Source organism: Nicotiana tomentosiformis, chromosome 5 (assembly GCF_000390325.3).
Source record: "Nicotiana tomentosiformis chromosome 5, ASM39032v3, whole genome shotgun sequence".
In the NCBI taxonomy this organism is placed as follows: domain Eukaryota; kingdom Viridiplantae; phylum Streptophyta; class Magnoliopsida; order Solanales; family Solanaceae; genus Nicotiana; species Nicotiana tomentosiformis.
The window spans coordinates 63,032,400-63,039,857 of record NC_090816.1 but is presented as its reverse complement, the minus strand read 5'-3'; the positions used below and the strand labels follow the sequence as shown (position 1 = coordinate 63,039,857).

The 7,458-nt window shown below is 34.4% G+C and overlaps 1 long non-coding RNA gene across 1 annotated transcript; it reads left to right on the top strand.

Annotated features, from left to right (window-relative positions):
• Positions 1–282: 282 nt before the first annotated feature.
• Positions 283–7,228, top strand: LOC138891530 (uncharacterized). The gene is made up of 2 exons (XR_011407835.1): positions 283–1,326; positions 2,271–7,228. It is a non-coding gene; the product is annotated as an uncharacterized lncRNA (long non-coding RNA).
• The last annotated feature ends 230 nt before the right edge of the window (positions 7,229–7,458 follow it).

The window sequence follows — 7,458 nt, the reverse complement described above, 5'->3', positions numbered from 1 at the left end:
TTGAAATGGAGCCCAATTGGAGTCCAAACCAATGACCCAAACTAGTAGTTTTAAGGCCCAAATCTGCCCCAAAGGGATTTGGCCACCCCTACCTAATTTTGTGACTTTTCTTATTTCTTAGCAACCACCTTACCTAATTTTGATGACTTTGTTACCCCTTAGCAGCCCCCTACCTAATTGTAATGACTTTTTATGCCTTAGTAATCCTATAAATAAGGAGTTATTCTCATTCATTGAGACACTTCATTATTGATTAAGTATATCATACTTTGAGAGTTCTTTTGAACCTTTGTTACTTGTGCTTTGAGATTTATCTTTCAACCTTTACTAGTTCATAGTTCAAGGTAGTAAGATTACTTCTCTATTGTGATATCTTTGATTTCTTTGTGGTATTCTTAGAAGGCGATTAATACTAGTTATTAATTGTTGTCTCAAGTTACTCGTAAAGCGGTCAAGATCCGAATCTATTGTTTTGATTTGCTTTTAAGTAAAGGCGTTTGATTTCTTCAATAAATCAAGACGTTGTTGCTTTGATCTTGTCAAGGCTATAGAACTTGCGTTCTTGGAAGTTCTTGGAATTCTTTCCTTGAATATTTCCATATCCTTTATTTTCTGCCCTTTAGTTCTAGTTGTTCAATTCCTTATTATTATGGCTTCCGCATTTACTTTACAAATTCTTACTCTAGTTTGGATTCCCGACCTTGTCGTTATCAAGTGGTATCAGAGCGGTTCTATCAAGGTTTCGTTCTTGATAATTCTGGGGATTTCTTGAATACTAAGAGTAAAAAAAAAAGTTAAAAAGAAAAACAAAAAAAAAACGAAAATCAATTTAAAAAAAAAATTGCTTGCTCTCCAGGAGCTTTCTTTTGTATCTAATTTGTTTCCAAAAACTATCAAAGGAAACAAGAAGAGGGGATCCCAGATTTCAAAGATAAGACAAAAATTTAATTTTTCTTACTCTTTCTGATCTAAATATATAATCATTTCCTTTTTGTTCGTGTCTTGTTTTAACCGAGCCTAATAGTTCTAGGATTTGGTTCTTCTTTCATTTGTTCCCCAAAAATCTACATTTTACTACTAAGAACTTTATATGAGTTGGGTTTAACCATAAATCTACAAAGTATTTTGTTCAAAGGTTATTTCGAGAGGAAAAAAGGCAAGAGAGGTGAGAGCATTATAGGGAAAAAGCCAAATTTGAGAGATGCATATTTCCCTTAATCTATGTCAAGATGTCTCAAACAGGTAGTTACAGTGGAAGGAGGAAAGCTATGACTCAACAACTTGAAAAGTCGAACTTACAGTATACCGAATGGAAGGAAGACAATGGTAAAGTTATTTTTCAAACAAGAGCTAAAGTGATGTCTGCAATTTATGCCCTTAGAATTGACAAAACATTTGGCTATAACTTAATTAGCACTTATATGGTTGAGAAACTGAACTTGCCTTGTGTTAAACATATTGAACCCTACATGTTGAAAGGGGTAAAAGTAGATAAAAGAGTGTTCTTGCCATTCTCTATTGGAAGGTATGAGGATGTGATTTGGTGTGATGTCATTCCGATGAATAGTTTTTATATCTTGTTGGGATGGCCATGGTATGTCTATGGAAGTGCTTCATATAGTATTGAAAAAAATAGATACTCTTTTGAGATTAATGGGAAGAAACTCATTCTTGGGCCTTTGACTCCCTCACAAATTTGTGAAGATGAAAAGATTGTTAAAGAGAATATGAAAAAATATGAGAGAGAAAAGAATGAGAGGAGTAAGGGAGTGCATGTTGACATTCCAAGAGAGGAAAAAGGAGAGGTTGTCTTGAGTGAAAAGAGTGTGATGTCAAGTGAGGTATAGAGTGATATTGAAAGAAAAGAAAAGAGAGAAGGTAATGAGATGAACAAAGTCTGTGAGGTAGAGAGAGAAAAGCAAGAGGGATTGAGTGAAAGCAAAGAAAAACTCTTTAGTGAGAGAAAAGAGGCTAAGGGTGAGGAAAACGTTAGTCTTGTGATAAAAGCCAAAGAGAGTGTAAGCAAGAAAAAAGTTTCTTTACTTCCTAACCCATTAACTCTTTCTTCTTTTAGTTCTTGTAATTTTGTGCAATCACGTGTTGAAATACCTATTGAAAGGGGTGGTGAGGCCTAGGAGATGCTGGCAAAAGATCCAATTGGATTCCAACATGAATTTGGCGATATCTATTCTTGTTGGATGGTGGAAGATAAAAGTTTGGTTAAATTCTTTGTTATTGAACCTTTTGACTATTTTCATTCTTATTTACAGTGTTATGACATGGAGTTTCCTAAAAGCATTGCTAAGTTGGAACCATTGCATAAAAGAATATAAGGTGATGATGTTCCATTGGTAAATAAGTCCAAGTACGGTATGTATAATTGGTTTATTTGCTTTCTTGGTCTTTCTAGAACACCTAAGGTATTTTTGGAGGTAATGAATTATACTCGTATTTCTTATGTTGGTGACTTTATAATTTTTGTGGATGATGATATTTTGATGCACATCAAGTCATTAACTGTAATATCTAAGTTAAAGTGCAAGAGTAATTTGCTTCCTTTTGAAACTGTGTATGACATAGATGATTATGTATTCCAACTTGGTGGAAAGAGGCATGAAATTTATGAGAAGAGGCTTGTGAATGAGTTAAATATTTCTTCTTCTCTTATTCAAGTAGATAATGAGTTTTCATGTGATAAATTGCCAGAAAGTGATTTTTGTTGTGTGATGGGGAGTCATTCTTCAAGTCATGTTCATTGTGAGCTTGTAAAAATATTTGTTACTAGTAAAGATGATATGCATAATTGTTGTAACACTTGTGATCAAATACTCTTTCATGTAGAGGAATCCATGAGATTTGTAATTGTAGATAGTTGGCTATATCATGAAAGTATCTTCTTTGATACATGTGGTCTACTAATATTAAATAGATGTGTGGTCAATCTTGTATAATTTCTTTGTCATGTATACCTATGGACTACCTAACCAACAAGATCGAATTGCAAGTTCCATTGCATGGCGCATCTACAAGAGGTTTTTATTGTATTGATCTAGGTAGGCATAAATTTTGTTGGGATGATGATATCCATATACTTTATTTACACCTATTAGAATTAATTGGGTTAAATGGACATATGGTCATTATCTTATTATATTCCTACTAGTTTTTCAGATTAGTGGATGACATTTACAAGGGCGTGTTTTCTTTTTCTTGCAAGGTCGAAATTCGAAGACGAATTTTCTTCAAGAAGAGGGGAATGATAGCATCCTAGGAAGCTCAACTCTATTCAAGGACAAGGATGAAGCTTTGGAATCTCAAAGATGGCCTTTAACAATACGTCAAGCTAAAGAGTTGCAAAATAAGGCCATTAGACTTCAAGTGTAATTAAAGAAGCTTTTAATTGTAGAGGACGAGCTCAAGACCAAAGGAGATAAATTATACAAGTTTTACAATTATTTGGTGGCCCAAATTGAAGTCCAAGAGGAGGAAGATTGAGTCCCGAACTCGGCCCTTGAAATCTAGCAAAAGGGCACCCAGAAGAGCCCAAAATGAGCTTAAAAGTGGTCCAAATGGGGGTGTTTGAAATGGAGCCCAATTGGAGTCCAAATCAATGACCCAAACTAGTAGTTTTAAGGTCCAAATCTGCCCCAAAGGGATTTGGCCACCCCTACCTAATTTTGTGACTTTTCTTATTTCTTAGCAACCACCTTACCTAATTTTGATGACTTTGTTACCCCTTAGCAGCCCCCTACCTAAATGTAATGACTTTTTATGCCTTAGTACTCCTATAAATAAGGAGTTATTCTCATTCATTGAGACACTTCATTATTGATTAAGTATATCATACTTTGAGAGTTCTTTTGAACCTTTGTTACTCGTGCTTTGAGATTTATCTTTCAACCTTTACTAGTTCATAGTTCAAGGTAGTAAGATTACTTCTCTATTGTGATATCTTTGATTTCTTTGTGGTATTCTTAGAAGGCGATTAATACTAGTTATTAATTGTTGTCTCAAGTTACTCGTAAAGCGGTCAAGATCCGAATCTATTGTTTTGATTTGCTTTTAAGTAAAGGCGTTTGATTTCTTCAATAAATCAAGACGTTGTTGCTTTGATCTTGTCAAGGCTATAGAACTTGCGTTCTTGGAAGTTCTTGGAATTCTTTCCTTGAATATTTCCATATCCTTTATTTTCTGCCCTTTAGTTCTAGTTGTTCAATTCCTTATTATTATTGCTTTCGCATTTACTTTTCAAATTCTTACTCTAGTTTGGATTCCCGACCTTGTCGTTATCAAGTGGTATCAGAGCGGTTCTATCAAGGTTTCGTTCTTGATAATTCTGGGGATTTCTTGAATACTAAGAGTAAAAAAAAAATGTTAAAAAGAAAAACAAAAAAAAAACGAAAATCAATTTTTAAAAAAATTGCTTGCTCTCCAGGAGCTTTCTTTTGTATCTAATTTGTTTCCAAAAACTATCAAAGGAAACAAGTAGAGGGGATCCCAGATTTCAAAGATAAGACAAAAATTTAATTTTTCTTACACTTTCTAATCTAAATATATAATCATTTCCTTTTTGTTCGTGTCTTGTTTCAACCGAGCCTAATAGTTCTAGGATTTGGTTCTTCTTTCATTTGTTCCCCAAAAATCTACATTTTACTAATAAGAACTTTATATGAGTTGGGTTTAACCATAAATCTACAAAGTATTTTGTTCAAAGGTTATTTCGAGAGGAAAAAAAGGCAAGAGAGGTGAGAGCATTATAGGGAGAAAGCCAAATTTGAGAGATACATATTTCCCTTAATCTATGTCAAGATGTCTTAAACAGGTAGTTACAGTGGAAGGAGGAAAGCTATGACTCAACAACTTGAAAAGTCGAACTTACAGTATACCGAATGGAAGGAAGACAATGGTAAAGTTATTTTTCAAACAAGAGCTAAAGTGATGTCTGCAATTTATGCCCTTAGAATTGACAAAACATTTGGCTATAACTTAATTAGCACTTATATGGTTGAGAAATTGAACTTGCCTTGTGTTAAACATATTGAACCCTACATGTTGAAAGGGGTAAAAGTAGATAAAAGAGTGTTCTTGCCATTCTCTATTGGAAGGTATGAGGATGTGATTTGGTGTGATGTCATTCCGATGAATAGTTTTCATATCTTGTTGGGATGGCCATGGTATGTCTATGGAAGTGCTTCATATAGTATTGAAAAAAATAGATACTCTTTTGAGATTAATGGGAAGAAACTCATTCTTAGGCCTTTGACTCCCTCACAAATTTGTGAAGATGAAAAGATTGTTAAAGAGAATATGAAAAAATATGAGAGAGAAAAGAATGAGAGGAGTAAGGGAGTGCATGTTGACATTCCAAGAGAGGAAAAAGGAGAGGTTGTCTTGAGTGAAAAGAGTGGGATGTCAAGTGAGGTATAGAGTGATATGGAAAGAAAAGAAAAGAGAGAAGGTAATGAGATGAACAAAGTCTGTGAGGTAGAGAGAGAAAAGCAAGAGGGATTGACTGAAAGCAAAGAAAAACTCTTTAGTGAGAGAAAAGAGGCTAAGGGTGAGGAAAACGTTAGTCTTGTGATAAAAGCCAAAGAGAGTGTAAGCAAGAAAAAAGTTTCTTTACTTCCTAACCCATTAACTCTTTCTTCTTTTAGTTCTTGTAATTTTGTGCAATCACGTGTTGAAATACCTATTGAAAGGGGTGGTGAGGCGCAGGAGATGCTGGCAAAAGATCCAATTGGATTCCAACATGAATTTGGCGATATCTATTCTTGTTGGATGGTGGAAGATAAAAGTTTGGTTAAATTCTTTGTTATTGAACCTTTTGACTATTTTCATTTTTATTTACAGTGTTATGACACGGAGTTTCCTAAAAGCATTGCTAAGTTGGAACCATTGCATAAAAGAATATAAGGTGATGATGTTCCATTGGTAAATAAGTCCAAGTATGGTATGTATAATTGGTTTATTTGCTTTCTTGGTCTTTCTAGAACACCTAAGGTATTTTTGGAGGTAATGATACTCTTATTTCTTATGTTGGTGACTTTATAATTTTTGTGGATGATGATATTTTGATGCACATCAAGTCATTAACTGTAATATCTAAGTTAAAGTGCAAGAGTAATTTGCTTCCTTTTGAAATTGTGTATGACATAGATGATTATGTATTCCAACTTGGTGGAAAGAGGCATGAAATTTATGAGAAGAGGCTTGTGAATGAGTTAAATATTTCTTCTTCTCTTATTCAAGTAGATAATGAGTTTTCATGTGATAAATTGCCAGAAAGTGATTTTTGTTATGTGATGGGGAGTCATTCTTCAGTTCATGTTCATTGTGAGCTTGTAAAAGTATTTGTTACTAGTAAAGATGATATGCATAATTGTTGTAACACTTGTGATCAAATACTCTTTCATGTAGAGGAATCCATGAGATTTGTAATTGTAGATAGTTGGTTATATCATGAAAGTATCTTCTTTGATACATGTGGTCTACTTATATTAAATAGATGTGTGGCCAATCTTGTATAATTTCTTTGTCATGTATACCTATGGACTACCTTACCAACAAGATCGAATTGCAAGTTCCATTGCATGGCGCATCTACAAGAGGTTTTTATTGTATTGATCTAGGTAGGCATAAATTTTGTTGGGATGATGATATCCATATGCTTTATTTACGCCTATTAGAATTAATTGGGTTAAATGGACACATGGTCACTATCTTATTTTATTCCTACTAGTTTTTCAGATTAGTGGATGACATTTACAAGGGCGTGTTTTCTTTTTCTTGCAAGGTCGAAATTCGAAGACGAATTTTCTTCAAGAAGAGGGGAATGATAGCATCCTAGGAAGCTCAACTCTATTCAAGGACAAGGATGAAGCTTTGGAATCTCAAAGATGGCCTTTAACAATACGTCAAGCTAAAGAGTTGCAAAATAAGGCCATTAGACTTCAAGTGTAATTAAAGAAGCTTTTAATTGTGGAGGACGAGCTCAAGACCAAAGGAGATAAATTATACAAGTTTTACAATTATTTGGTGGCCCAAATTGAAGTCCAAGAGGAGGAAGATTGAGTCCCGAACTCGGCCCTTGAAATCTAGCAAAAGGGCACCCAGAAGAGCCCAAAATGAGCTTAAAAGTGGTCCAAATGGGGGTGTTTGAAATGGAGCCCAATTGGAGTCCAAACCAATGACCCAAACTAGTAGTTTTAAGGCCCAAATCTGCCCCAAAGGGATTTGGCCACCCCCTACCTAATTTTGTGACTTTTCTTATTTCTTAGCAACCACCTTACCTAATTTTGATGACTTTGTTACCCCTTAGCAGCCCCCTACCTAATTGTAATGACTTTTTATGCCTTAGTACTCCTATAAATAAGGAGTTCTTCTCATTCATTGAGACACTTCATTATTGATTAAGTATATCATACTTTGAGAGTTCTTTTGAACCTTTGTTACTCGTGC